The sequence below is a fragment of the Mirounga leonina genome, unplaced genomic scaffold (assembly GCF_011800145.1).
Source record: "Mirounga leonina isolate KUSES-001 unplaced genomic scaffold, KU_Mleo_1.0 Mir_195, whole genome shotgun sequence".
NCBI classification, from domain to species: domain Eukaryota; kingdom Metazoa; phylum Chordata; class Mammalia; order Carnivora; family Phocidae; genus Mirounga; species Mirounga leonina.
Genome location: NW_023270490.1, coordinates 11,793,566 through 11,807,457, shown reverse-complemented (window position 1 = coordinate 11,807,457; position 13,892 = coordinate 11,793,566).

Genomic DNA, 13,892 nt, shown 5'->3' with positions numbered 1-13,892 from the left:
CCGTGTTGACGTATCCAGTCCAACAACGTGGAGGGCGTTCCCCAGGCTGCACCACCCTCACCACGTCTCCTTCCAGAACTCTGCCATCACCCATAATTTCATTTGTTTCAAGTCAGGCTTATTAGGGTATAACGTACATCCAGTAAAATGCACCTGCTTAGCCGCAGGGCTCCGGAGTGTGGGAAACACACGCAGCTGGGTAGCCACCGCCACAGTCAGGATAGAGAATGCCGCCATCACCCCAAAAATGCGTGCCCACCCCCCGACCGCTGACGGGCTTTCTGGGCCTACAGTCTTGCCTTTCCCAAAACATCTCCTAGGGTGAGGGATTGCTCGCACGTGACCTCTTTCACTCAGCATAGAGCATGTGAGGTTCACCGGGGTGAACCACTCTGTGCCTCACTCTTACCATCTGTAAAGTGGGGTGATAATCTCAGTAGCACATGGGGTTTTGAGAGAGCTGTATGAGGTGTTTCCATAAATCTCAGCACCACGCCTGTCACACCTCGATTTTTGCAAAAGCCCCGCGTGAGTCTCTGTGACATGAAAGAGACTCTTGGGGGTGAAATGAGCAGGCCAACCCTAGTCTTTACGGGAAGACCCGACAGGTACGTGTCGAGATTTCCAAAGATGGTTCCTGCCTGCAATTCCCGGCAAGCAATGCAGCAAGACGGGGTCCCCAGTACCGTCAGCGCCGACCGCTCTCAGAGGCAGCCCGCCTGCCCCCACGTCTCTTCCCCTTTCCAAAGACACATCTTCTGGGTTAAAACTCACATGGCACAACTGGCTGCCAGTGGTGTTCTCTGTGACAGGAGAGAGGGGCCGAGAGTTTGGACAAGGAGCCACCGAGGTGGCCCGTGCTCAGGAAGGGGAGACGCAGCATGGCCGGTGGGCCCCCCACCCACCAAATGCTTCCTGCTTGTAAAGGGCCTGGGACGGGGACCTGCAGTGCACACCCTGTAAGCACTGATTAAATAGGACATGACAGTTCTGACCGGGGAGGGGGCCCCGGGGAGCGCCAGGCGGGGAGGGCCCCCATGATATCACTTTCCGCAAGCTCCGCACCCCAGGCTGCTGCCGAGCTACCTGTCAGCGGGCGTTAGCCCAGAGACACCCCAGACCCTCCCTGGGCGCTCAGGAAGCGGTCGTGCAAAACCCCGTCGCGAGACAGGAAACGCGTGCGGCAAATGAGCCGTTACAGAAATGGCCCAGACGGCAGACGCATCTGCAGAGCCACGCGGGGGATACACCGCCAAGCGGGGTGCAAAGGGCTTCGTCCTCCGCAGATTTGTGCCAACCTCCTCCTCCTGTTGTACTTTTTTGATAGAGTAAAACATGGAGAGGTCTTTAACAAGCAAAGCGAGGGTCGTCAGGGTGAGTCACTGACGTCACTCAGGGCCTGGCCGCGCGCGACCCGAGCGAGGTGGCTGGACCTCCGCGTGAGGGGCCACAGACGTCACTGGGGAGCTATCTTCATAACCTGGAGGCATTCATAATCCCCTGCGTGGCAGCTCAATTATCTGTCCGGCGGCGAGGGCATGTTACGGATGAGGCTGTGATTACATTTCCGCATGTAGTGACCCGAAGTAAATCTTTGCAATTTTCATTTTGCAGAGATTTAATATAGATTGGTGCCCTGTTGTTGGCTCCCATTTTAATCCAAAGTCACTCATTAAATGGAGACTGGCCGACATCGGTGGGCCAGGCCGGCGGGCTGAGCTGCGGGCTGGACACACCAGCGCCCGTTCCAGATGGACAGCTGCTGCCCTCGATCTGCGATGGGCGCTAATCTGAAACCTGACCCGCTTCTCTGCACATTACACATATTAAATGCAACCTGGACACCCAGCGACGGAACGCTGTGTGGCCACCCCCAGGAACCAGGGACAGTCACACTTATGGACACGGAGTTTCCGAGATTTACCAAGTAGAAAGGTGACCAGAAGCACTGTCTACAGCAGGCTATTATTCCTGTTTTAAAGGAAGGAAAATTTACACAGCTATAGAACTTTCTGGAAGGAGCCAAGATACGGCCCACTGTGGGGCTTCTGGGGAAGAGGCTCAGGGCCCAGCAGGCAAGAGGAGAGGGAGTGTGGCCCCCAGCAGCACCTCTGTACTGAGTCGTCTCCCCACACCGTGAATATCTTTTATTAAACCCAGAAAGTAGGGGCGCCTGGATGGCTCTGGATTTTGGCTCAGGTCATGATCTCGTGGGTCATGGGATCGAGCCCTGCCGTGGGCTGCCCTGCGGTGCTCAGCGAAGGGTCGGCTTGAGATTCTCCCTCTCCCTCTGCTCCTCCCCGCACTCGTGCTCTCTCTCTCTCTCAAATTAATAAATAAATAAATCTTAAAAAAAAAATACCCAAAACCAGAAAGTAGCAGTTATGGGCTGAGTGGTGGCTCTAAGATATGTCCAATCCTAATCCCTGGACCTTTTGAATATGACCTTATATGGAAAACTATGTGATTAAGTTAAGGACCTGGAGAAGAGGCACCTCTCCTGGATTCCCAGGCTGGGCCCCACACACCCTTACCTGCGTCCATCTGTCCGTCCGTGTGAGCAAGGGCTGAGGGGGTCCGGTGAAGCTGATGAAGGAGGGAGCAGGGAGGTGGCTGTAAGCCTGGATGGACAGCCGCCCGCAGTGTGGGAGGAGGCCAGGAGGATCCTGCCCTGGAGCCTCAGGAGGGAGGCAGCTCTGCTGACGCGTGATCTCGGGATCCCACGCTCCGGCCCCACGACAGCAAGAGGACATGTTTCTGTTGTTCAAGCTCCCCATCGTGGGGCTCAGTCTCGCAGCCACCGGGAGACTCCTGCAGGGGGAAGGTGGAGAGGTCTACGCTCGAGGACACAAAGTGTCCAAGTGCATCCACCACCACCTCCAATTCTCCCATGTGACTTTATTCCCCCGCTTTGAGACGCGGCCGTGGCGGCTCCAGGCCCCTTGCCGCGGGCGTGCGCACAATCCCCCAGCGTGCATTGTACGGACCAGCCGGCGGGACCCCAGAACCTGAGCAGCAGGGGCACTTGGATGGATGGGCCGCCTGCTCGGCCTGCCCAGGCGCCCGGGGGCTGTTGGAGGGTCGGGTGGGCTCGGGTACTGACCAAACTGAGCAGAGTGGGTGCTCCTGCGTGGCACTCTGAAGATGCCACAGAGGAAATTTTATCATTGAGGGTTTTATGTAAGACCCGGAAGGGCCACTCCTGTGAGACAGAGGACGTCACAGCATGACCTTGCGCGGTGTTGTCAGTCCTGGCTGGCAGGTGGCACGAGTGATGGAGACGATGGAGGGGCTGTTTGGGGTCACTCACCGGGGGTGGAGGAGCCAGAGTGCAAGCCGGGGTTTCTCAGGCTCATTTCCGCCCTGCCTTCAACAAGCACTGCGGGGTCCTGGGACATGGGTGACGTCCCTCAGCGGGGACTTGGCAGGGGTCCTGAGCCCTGCAAAGGGCAGGTGAGAAGAGCCTGAGCCTCTGACCGGTGGGGCCACAGGAGACCCCACTCCAGCCGGTGGGGAAGATACTTCACAATAAAGGAGCCAGCTGGGGACATGGGGCGAGGGGCCCACAGCCCACCTTATCATTTCCCTCCCACCTGGATACCTGATTGGATGTCCCCAGGGGCCACAGGTGAGGAAGCTCCTTTCTGGATCCTTTTCCAGAGCACGTCACTGTCCTCTGTCTAGGGGTCTTTGCTGACCGTCCTTGCAGACAGTAACCTGTGTCCCCTGGGCCACATCCGTCCCCTGGCCCCAGCTTCAGCGCCTGGGTCATGCTCGGATGTAAGGCACTGGATAAGCGGATAGGGCTGAGCTTCCCAGCTTTCAGCAGGATGCCTCCCCTCGGACCCCACTAGGTCCCCCCGCTGTCTCCCCGAGTCGCTCTGTCCCCCAATGCCCTGCCCCAGCGGTGCTGGCTGGGGTGGGGGGAGACATGCAGATACATCGGCTCTATCAGTCCCCCGATACTATCTTCTATTGGCAGTAATAAATGCCCGGATTTAACAGCAGTCATGACTGTCCCACAGGAGTGGCCCTTCCAGGTCTTACATAAAACCCTCAATGATAAAATTTCCTCTGTGGCATCTTCATTAGGTTTCCATTTTTCTGAAATGAAGCAGAGTTATGCTAGAACATTCTCAAGGGGCTGCTGGAGCCTCACAACCCTGCTCCGCTTGGGAAATAGGGTGTGGGGGCGGAGTGTGGCACTTGGATCCCAGACCGCCCCTCCCTCCCCGGTGGCCAGGCTGGAAGTGGGGGAGGGCTGCAGATGAGACGCTGGCACCCCCACACGGCCAGAGGCCTGGACAACATGCTGGCCACCTGCACCTCAGTGACCTGGTCTGTGGGGGGACGTGAAGACCCTCCAGGCTGGGGAAGTGCGTGCCTGTCCCCCTCGGTCTCAGCAGACAGACCGGCAGACACCCAGGGATGGTGCCCTCTTACAGATGACCTGCTTGGGGTCAGGGGTTGAAAGCTGACTGGGGAGGGGGGCACGGACGGGGATGCAGGGGATACTAGTTTCCACCATCGCTCAACCAGACTAGCAAGTCAGTGGCACAAACCAGAATAGGACAGACGGGTACCTCGTCAGCAAAGCCAACGGTCCCAACGACTGTCACCACCTCAGTACCTCCCACACGCGGCACCACTGGGAGTGCTGTTGGAAATCACGCCCCTGGATTTACAAAAAATGAGTTCAGGCTTCCTGCTAATTCTGACAGTTGTTCTGTCTGGTTGTTCTCAGCTTGTGTATCTCTCCCTGGGCCCCACCCCCCCCACCCCAGCCTCCCAGCCCCCTCCCACCCCCACCCCAGCCTTCCAGCCCCCTCCCAGCCCCCTCCCAGCCCCCACCCAGCCTCCCATCCTCCTCCCTTCCCCACTCCCTGCCTCCCATCCCCCCCCTCCCCAGCCTGTCCTCTCTCTTCCTATCAGTGTGGGGAGAAGTCTGCCCTCACGTGAGGTCTGGCCCAATCTTTCCCTGCACCCAGGAGCGGCCTTGGCCTCTGCAGGTCCCTGTCTGTCCCTTGGATGCTTCCGCAGACTTGGGAGGCAGAGTCGCCAGAAAGCAGGTACTCTTTGTCAACTGAAGCCAAGAGCCTCCCCAAGCTGCTGCTTCCTTTCTGTAAACCGCCAGACCCAGCCCCAGCTCCGGGGCTCCCAGGGCCACCAGCAGGCCCAGCCATGAATACTGATGGCACTGCCTTTGTGACGAGCGTCCCGCTCAGGCCCTGCAGAGCGGCCGTGGCTCCGAGATCTATCCGGCTTTGTTGAGTGTCAGGACGCGCGGCAGTGACAGATGGACACTCGCCTCCAAACCTCGGTGCGCCCAAGCACCGCCCAAAGGAGCCCAGGATGTTTTCAATACCACACACTTGCCTCGGGGCCTGTTTTCAATCCCATTTACCAAGGGCTTGGGCCTTTTTTTATCAGTCAGATGCCTTAAGCACTTTGTCAACTTGGACATCTGGCCGCACGTCTACATTTTTTTTATTTGCTAAAATATTTAATAGTGTGGCAGGGGTTTTGCTGGAGACCTGGGCCTCCGTGGCACCGGCGGGCATCCAGTGGGTCCCGTCAAGAGCCAGGGGCCTGTCGTGGTGGGCGTGGCTCTTCCCGCCGGAGGAGTGAGAATTTGCTCCCCTCGCTGCCTGGCAAACACTTTGTGGTTTACCTCCGCCCTGCACAGGGAGGATCTGTGAAGTCCAAAGACCATTGAAAACAGTCGCCAATCAATCCTGGACAGGCGTGTCCATGGCGGGACTATCACCACCCTGGCCGGTGCTGCTGGGACCAAAACTTAGCCGACGGTGGAATCAGCCCATCCACTGATGAACGTGTAAACGGAACATGACAATGCTACATTCTTCACCATAATATGGATGCAGTTCTGACACGCTCCTGTGTGGATGGGCCCTGAAAACGTGGCGCTGAACGAAGAGGCCGGTCACAAAAGGCCACAGAGCATGTGAGTCCACTTACCCACGTGTCCACAAGAGGCAAACCAGGAAGACAGAAGATGGATGCGTGGCTGCCAGGAGCTGGGGGTGACGTGGACAGGGGCAGGCGTGGGCTGGTGTTCAGGGGAGGTGAGAAGGTTCTGGAACTAGACAGTGAGGATTGCGCAACATTAAAGATGTTTAAAGGGCACCTGGGTGGCTCAGTTGGTGAAGCATCTACCTTTGGCTCAGGTCACGATCTTGGGGTCCTGGGGTCAAGTCCAGCGTTGGGTTCCCAGCTCAGTGAGGAGTCTGCTTGTCCTTCTCTCTCTGTTGCTCCCCCTGCTTGTGCTCTCTCTCTGTCAAATGAATACATAAAATCTTTAAAAATAAATAAGTAAATAATAAAAATGTTTAAAATGGTAAATTTGTCAAAGACAGTCACAAAGATGAGATGGTGCGGGTATTGATTGTAATGGTCTTAAAGCTGATCATCAGAGGTCATTCATGATCAAGGGTCCCCTGCGTGCCCAGCACGGCTGTCTGCTGAGGCCACATTAGTGAGCAAGAACAGTTGGCTCTGGCCCTGGCAGAATCCACAGTTGAAAGGAGGCATGGACAGCAATCAGATAAGTCAGCCTGAGGTGGAGGAAGTCTTCCTGGAAGAGGTTGTGTTGGGCTGAGCTCAGAACAATGGGAAGGGGGTCCAGGCAGGGGGACAGCAGGTGTGGGGAGGCCCTGAGGTAGCAGTGTGGCTCTTGGGGTTGAGAGAAGGATGACCGGGTGGGGAACAAAGAGGTCAGGAGGGTGGCGCCAGGTACCCTTACCCTGTTCCTGCCCCGGGAACAGGGGGTCACCCATGTAGAAAGAAGGTGGATTCCAGGACAGTTTGCCTGCCCCCCATGGGCCCTTCCCTGAGCCCCTCCCACGTGCCAGGCCTGGTGAAGCTCTTCCCTCACGGCCCCCACACTTCCCAGGTGAGGATGCTGCGGTGCAGGGAGGACGGGTCACTGAGAACCCCATGCACCTTCCAGGCAAGCCCTCAAGCCTGAGTCTGGGCTGCAGTGAGCCCCCTCCAAGTGTCAGCTCCGGTGAGCAACCCAAGGGATAAAGGCTCCTGAGAAGTCCCGAGAACCCGGCCCAAAGTCTGTGGTGCTACAGCCTGGCCCCCGGGAAGCCGAGGTCCCCAGTGTCATGCCGAGCTCTCACCCCCGGTGAGGACCCATCTCCATCCCATACCCTCTCCTGGGCCACCTGAAGGGGCCACCGCCGGGCACACAAGTGCATCACGGCCTTGCAGGAGCAGCCAAACTGCCTGTGTGTGCTTCTGCGTCAGATTGGCCTCCTCTTGCTCACCAGCAGAGAGGGTCCCCCACCTCTGGGGCCACCACAGTCTGGGGACCCCATCCCCAAATGCCTGAGCATGGGGGATGGCTCGGAGCGGTGAACGGTGCCATCTGCATCTGCCCATAGCATTAAAGGTCCACACCCAGGGCCAGGCTGGTGTGGACACCACAAAGGACACGGCGCGGAGGGCCAGATCCTGGACACCAAGGGGAAACTGAGCCCTCTCCAGCCTGAAGTGTCTGCCCAGCCTCAGAGGCAGGGGGAGGGGGCACGGCACAGCACCTTCTGGGGACGTGGTCTGGGCCACTGCGGGTCCCGATCCTGTTCCCAGACAGGCTGACAGTCGGTGAGCAGGGTTCCTGCACCCAGGGCCCCCCAGCTGGCTTCAGATGGGCCCACCCCACCCTCTTCAGTCTCATTGCCCCCTCTCCAGCCCTGTCCCTCCCACTGTGCTCACCACCCCCTCCCCCACCTCCTGCCCTTCTGCACTGTCTGCAGGCGCTGGGTGGGAGGACAGAGATGGACGCACTTGACCCCACTGCAGGTTAGCCAAGGCACCTCTGCATCCCTCGATCCATCCCCACCCCTAGGCCCAGGACTTTCTGGGGAGCTGGAGGAGTGAGGAAGATTCCAGAGGCTTCCACGTGCTCCACAACCACTCCCAGACCCGTTCCCCAAAAATTGCCCAGAGGAGCATTGGCCTGCAGCCCTCTGCACCCTCCTGGTTCCTGCACCCTGTTCTCAGAGCCCCAAGTACCTTCCCATCTCTTCCCCATCACCGCCCAGGGGACCCTGCTCAGACTCCCAGCCCAGGCGAGTCCGTGTCCCCATCCCCCAGAGTGCTGGGCAGGACCCCATCATGGATGCCTGGCGTCAGCACCTCGGATAGGGCCAAGGCCTGGGGAGCCCAGCAGGAACCATGGAACGTGTTCAGGCCGCGTCACCCCAACTCCTAGAGGGCACAGCCGCCAGACAAGACTTCCCTGCGGAGGAGGGTGGCAGCAGGGGCTGCACCTGCTCAGCTGGCCCCGGGGGGGGGGTGGGCATCGCAGCCTGCATGCCCACATTGCCATCCACTCTAGATGCTGTGTCCTCCGCCAACTTCTTCGAACAGGGACATCTGTTCTCTCAAGGAGACCGGCTCCTTGGGACAAGCTTTCATGTCCCCAAAAAGGCACCAGTAGACGTGAAATGCGCTGCCAAGGCCACCCTCATGTGGCTGAGCGTCTCAGGCTGACACTGGGTCACCTGCGTCCCCCTGCCCGTCCCCCCCAGTTCTGCGGCTGCGTCCTCACGGGTCTGGGCCCCAGAGCCCCCTCCGCTAGCAACACCAGGACCCCAGCCGGCTGGTTTGGGTTCTGCTTCTCCTCTTACCTTTAGATGTTCAGCAGCATGAATATTCTGATTTTTTATTTAAAACTAATTTGGAGTTCTCGCTCTCTAAGGGGTTTCTAATCACCAAAAACCGCCTACGGCAAGAGCTGATTGACAGGCCAACGTGGCCACTTCTGAAGAACAAATTGGCCATTGGCAGTGCCACAGACAAAGGGAAATGCCAAGGGCTTGTTATTTATGAGCTATTAGGGAGAATGCGATTAGCATCTGCTTCCCACATGGGCAAAAACACCTGTCAGAAATCAGGAGACCATAAAACAGCACACGTTTAATAGTTACTTTGTTTAAAAAGTCATTAAAATTGAATGTCAGCTAAAACTTAGGAAAACATTTATTCTTCAAACCCCTTTGAATCTTGCTGGTGAGCACCAGACAGAGCTATTTCTGTCCGGGACAGACACACGAGTTTGTGGACAGGGAGGTGACTCCCCTAGGACAGCATCCGTGACAGAGCAAGGCTGGAGGGAGGACACGTGTCCAACAGGGCCCCCGATGAAGTCCAGGTCCTGGTGGGGTGGAGGTGCCTGCCCCCGCCGCCTCGGGGCACAGCTGGCTGGACGGGACTACACTTCCCTCAGGGCCCTCTCCTAGGTCTGGAGAGCAGCCCATCCCAAAGCCCGCCGCCCTGCCTGGCCCCACTTGCCCTCCCCACTAGGCAGAGTCCTCGCTCCATGCTGACCGCAGAGGAGGGGGCTCTCCGCCCACAAAGAGACAAGGTGCAGGGTCCTCGCTCTCGCCTCCATGAGAGCTGCCAAGAAGCCACCAATTAGGGCCAATTCTGGAGACGGCTCCTGATGGGAACTCATGGGCCCAAGCCCGGGATCAGGTCAGAGTGGTGCGTGGGGCTGGAGCGGCCGCCAACCAGGCCACTCCAAGGGGGTCTCCGCCCCGGAAAGTTGAGACAACAGTCCGCTTCCTGATTCCCACTGCTCGCAAACAACAGATGGTTCCTGGGACAGAAATTGGCCCGAGGCCCTTGCTGTCCACGTTCACTATCCAATGTGGGTCAAATATTGAAGGCGAGCAAGAGGTTTGCCCTGGGGATGGCAGGGGCAGGAAGCCCTGTTCCAGGCGAAGCCCACCATCATCTCAACCCCACTGGACAGAGGGGAAGGGAGACCAGGCTGGCCGGGGTCACGTCCCTGATCGTCACCAGACGGATGGGAGGAACGAGGCCCCGGTTTCAAAGTCAGGTCGGGCACAGGCGGCTGAAGCAAGTGACCAGCTAGCACTGGGGACTTTGGTCCAGCTGTTCTGGCCCCAAGAAAGTTGTTCTCGCTCAGGTTCTTGGCCCATCTTTGCCCGGGGCCAGTATGGTGTTGTTGGGCTTGGCTCAGGGCTTCAGACCTGCCCAGGACAATTGGACAAGGTGGATATAGAGACCCCAAGAGAGGCCGACGTTCTAGCTGGCCAGCTTTGACCATGTGGCCGATGGGGCAATGGACCAAGTAGCGAAGGCTTGTACGTTCTTCACCTTCATGAATTAACCCTGGGGAAAGTCATGTTAGCCCAAGAGACGTGGAAATGTGTGTGGCCACGGGGAATGATGACCAAGGACTTCGGCTGGCTCTGTGAAGAAACTGCAGGAAAGCCCGTCACATGATGGAAATGTCCTGGGGCCAAGGGGGTTGGGGTCTGCAGCTCTGGTGTCCTTTCGCGGAACAGCTCTCCTTCCCTGCAAAGCCATCATCCTGGGAGAAGGCAGCAGGATGACGATGGGGAACACACAGGAACCCCAAGGGCCCCATCCTGCCGAACAGACCAGGGCTGCTTAGGGGCTCGTCCCCGACCCCCTCACCCAGCTCGGCTGTGAGGACTCGGGGACTCAGGGACTCCCAAGGAACAGCAGTTTGGGAACACAACGGTGGTGAGCAGCATGGAGGGCTGGGTCTTCCTGTCTCTGTCCCTGTGCTAGAGGGGCTGGGCAAGGGGACTCCCCAGCCCCAAATTCCCAAAATGACTTTCAGAAAATCTTTTGGACCTCATACTGTTGAATAACACTCTAATCCCTGTAGGACAGGGCCACTGTCCTGCAGGAACAGAGGAAGGAGCACCGAGGATTGGACACTGGGGCACGGCCGGCTGGAGCCGCCTGTGGTGAGCATCCAGGGGCCAGGGATGGAGACGCCAGTGAGGGACACGGGCCAACACAGTCACTGCCCCGGACGGCGGACCACATGGCCCCATGCATTCTACTTTCCCAGCAGAGTGTGTCACTGCACGAAGTCCATCAAGGAACATCCTCAAACTGTGGAAGGAGAGCAAGGACGGCTCAGGGGGGCTGATGGTGCCGCGCACACCCCTGTGCTGCCCAGGAGCCCAGTGACGGCAGGGCCCGCCTCCCGGGGACTGACGCCTCCCTCGAAGGGGCTGGCCCCTCTCTCCCTACTCTCCAAGGAGGTTTGGCTGTTCTCAGACGCCGGGCAGGCCCCGTGACCGTCCACGGCCTCTGTCCCTCCAGACCCGAGGAGGGCAGCTTGCTCGGGGTACCTGCCCGGCCACACGCATGGGTGAGGGGGGCATGGGGGACACTGCACCTCACTGGCCTCTGAATCCCGCCTGTGCCCCCGACGTTGTCGCTGAGGGGACACTCACAGGGCATTGAATTAGGCAGTGAACAACCCAGTGGCAGCGAGTATATTCGTGCAGCCAGCACCTCTCTCATTCCAGAACGTTCCATTACCCCAAAAGGAGGCCCCGTAATGCGTAGCAGTCACTCCCTGCCCACCCCAAGCCCTGGCAAACACCAATCTGTTTCCCGTCTCTGGGTTTTCCCATAATGGGCTCACACGATATGTGTCCCCTTGTGTCAGGCGTCTCTCAGTCCGCGTCATGTTTCCGAGGCTCATCCACGCGGTAGCGAGCGCCCCTGCCTCACCCCTTGCTGGGACCGAGTGACGCGCACGGGGTGGGTGGGCGCAGTCGGGGTGCCCGTTCACCGCGGACGGACGTCGGCGTGTTTCCCGCTCTGGCTGCTGTGGACATTCATGCCCAAGTGTCTGAACACGCTTTCATGGGTCTCGGGTGCAGACGAGGAGGTGGAGTTGCTGGGCCGTTACGGTGACGTCACATGTAACCTTCGGAGGAGAGGCCGGGCGGCTTTTCCGGTCCGTGTAAGGGCTCCCGCTCCTCCATGTGCTCGCCAACACTTTCCACGGTCTGTCTGCGGATTCCAGCCGCCTGGTGGGCGTGCGCGGTGCCCGCCCAGGTGCGCTTATGTGTCGGCGAATGTGACATTGTGCATCTTTCCACGGGCTGTGTGTGCCCCAGGGTTCACGGTCCCACGGCTGCCTCGAGGTGAGCAGGACTGAGCCGTTCGTTCTTGCTGGACACAGAGCGCCGGGGCGTCGTGTATTGTCTACACCGGGGCCTCCGGAGCCTCCTGAGCTCTGGCATTTCCGTTTCAGAGTCTCAGACACGGAGGACGTGGATCTCTCCCGAGCCAGGAGCGGCCGCCTTAGAGACCCCTTGGGCTGGGCCCCCGCACACAAGGCCGGGATGGAGATTTGCTGCGGAAGGTCACGGGGGTCTCGGCACCACTCTGTGGGGAGGGACGGAGCAGGGGAGAAGTTGGGGTGCATCGCAGCCATGGCAGAGGTCTCCCTGATGCCACAGGAAGCTCTGGGCCTTCAATGGGCCTCAGCACGGTCCAGCTGAGGCCAGGAGGGGGGCCTCTGCCCCTCATGCTGACACGTCTTGGGAAGCAGGCTGACTGTGGGGATCGACCCTGGGAAAGGGGCTTGGCCTGAGTGGGGTCTGGGTGGCCCACAGCACTTACTACGCCTGCAGGGCAGCCTCACTTGGACTCCACGGCCCTGGGCTCTGGGAGGGTGCAGAGAAACCATTCTGTTATGGCTGATTCGTGTCCCCCCCAGTCCACACGTGGAAGCTCTGACCCCCAGGATCTGGGAAATGGGGTCTTCACAGAGGTGATTAAGTCGAAATGAGGTCATTGGGGTGTGCCCTACTCCAATCTGACTGTGTGCTTGAAAGAAGAGATCAGGACCCAGACACAGAGGGAGGAGGAGAGAGGCCTCGGGAGGAGCCAACCGGCTGCCACCTTGTCCTCGGACCTCCAGCCTCCAGAGCCATGGGAGAAGCCTGTGTGCAGCACTTTGTCCCCGAGCGAGCGCGGGACACGGACCCATCCTGAGGGCCCTGGGCTGCTCCCCGTGGAGATGCCTGATGCTTGGAATGAAAAGCTTGCAAACAGGCAGGAGGAGGGCAGACAAAAGAAGAGTGTCCTGCGGGTCCTGCAGGTGTTGGGGGCGGGCGGAGCCGCAGGGCAGCCGCAGTTTCCACCGGCTTGGACGTGGGGGCCTGTCCCCCAGGCCGCCTCTTCACGCGGGGCAGGAGGAAATAGGAAGACACGCTCCCAGCATGAGTGCTGGCTGAAGGCTCTCCAAGCCAGAGGAGGAGGGAGGACGCAAACCCCTCACAGGGTTGCAGGACGGCAGTTAATGCTAATGTGTTAAATAATTTAATTGGACAGGCTGTATTTCATGCCGCACGCCGCTGGCATTTCTAGTGGGCATCCCCGTTGGTCTGTCCTTGGCACGGATGCTGGCCTGGCCCTTTCCTAAAGCGGCTCCTGGGTCCTCCGCCCACCTGAGCAAAGGAGGCATTGCTTCTGTGAGGGGTGGGAAGTGGGCATCAGTCAAATTCTCTCTGAACAACCATCATGAGCAAAGAGTGGCTGGGGACCCTCCAAACGTAGCTGCTGACCAGTACGGGGCATCCCGCCGAAGGGCCCTCCTGCCGTCTCCCCAAGAGAACAAGCCCGTCCCAGGCCCAGCTCAAACACATCTGGGCACCCCAGTGCCCACCTGGACGGGCTCATCCCTCTCCTCCCTCCCAAGGGAATCCTAACCAACCACCCCAAACCCAGGCTACTTTCTGTCCACTGTTGTACCCTCCCCAGTGGCCTCTGCGTTTGGGCACTTGCAGGGGCTCAGCTGGGCCATTCAGTCGGGGGTCCCTCAGGCAGTTGGCCTGAGGGCCTCCCCCGTGTCGCCCTCAAGGCCTGACTGGACTTCCCACAGCATGGCGGGGGGTCCAAAGACCCAGTGTCCCAGGGGAGCCTTTCCTGGCCTAATCCAGAAACCACCTTCTGGTCTTAGAGCCCACCTAGATTCACGGTGCTCAAGGAAAAGAATTTGAGGGCCTGCATTTGAAATAGCAGATGGGCTTCTTGGGGCAGAGCGGTCTCCCTGC